Source organism: Gossypium hirsutum, chromosome D11, assembly GCF_007990345.1.
Source record: "Gossypium hirsutum isolate 1008001.06 chromosome D11, Gossypium_hirsutum_v2.1, whole genome shotgun sequence".
NCBI classification, from domain to species: domain Eukaryota; kingdom Viridiplantae; phylum Streptophyta; class Magnoliopsida; order Malvales; family Malvaceae; genus Gossypium; species Gossypium hirsutum.
In genome coordinates this window covers 42588522-42589611 of record NC_053447.1, presented here as the reverse complement: position 1 = coordinate 42589611, position 1090 = coordinate 42588522, and positions in this window count along the sequence as shown.

Genomic DNA, 1090 nt, shown 5'->3' with positions numbered 1-1090 from the left:
AGAGAGTTACACGGGCACGGACATGGGCTGGGACACGACCATGTGTCCCTACTTTGAATGTCCATATAGTTGTGTGACCCCTATAGTGTGAAAATTTCGAACTTTTATCTTTAAAGTTTTAAATGTGTCTGATTTAGTCTCGAATTGATTCTAAAGTGTTTCTAAGGCCTTGAGGGCTCGATTAAGGGACAATGTGCATATATTTGAATGGTTTTGCTATGATTATGAAATTTTTGGAAATAATTGATTTTATGTTACGATTTTTAAGTAAGGCTTTGTAACCCTATTCCGACGACAAATACGAGTTAGGGGTGTTACGAATATACTTTTGTCTAGCTACCCTGTTCCCAAAGAGGGCGGCAGTGTATGCTAGACAGATAGCGAGTGGTCATACTTGATACGAGGATGTAATGAAAGAAATCAAACAAAATATGACGAGAGCGAACATTATGTATGTAGTGTGTCGCTCGCTTTAGAACCAGCAATTTTGAGTCATAGAGCACGCTAGGCCAGACTAGGACATGTTAGAGGCATCATATCGTGTCAACCTAATATGAAGGACTTGTGATTTTAAGAGGTTCCAAGCACTTCGGTTCCCATGCGCACATGTAATTACTGTATGTGGGAACCTAAGAATTGAGTACACGCCTTACATCAATGATGTGTACAGTCTAGAACACATGCATAGAGTATGGAGTCCTAAATTCTTACTCATCCCTGATGAGAGTACGTGGCCAACAATGTCCAATGCGTTGTACGAGTTGGCATCGGACATGAACCTGTTTCACATCCCGAAAGGTCGCCCGAATACCACCCGAATATGGAACAATATCGATATTCAGAAGAGGGACGGTCAACAGAGGCTATACGAATACTGTAGTAACCCAGGGCATACGAAGGCAACATGTTCTATGTTGAGGGGTACTTTCAGGCCTCAACATCGATAGCATTATTTTTTTTCATAGAATATGTTCATTATAATGCTTCAATTATTCTTGTGTTCCAAATTTGTTATTTCTTATTAACTTACGCATAACTCACGTTAGACTGTAACGAAGTCAAATATAGTGTTGGAATGAAAATTTATGGT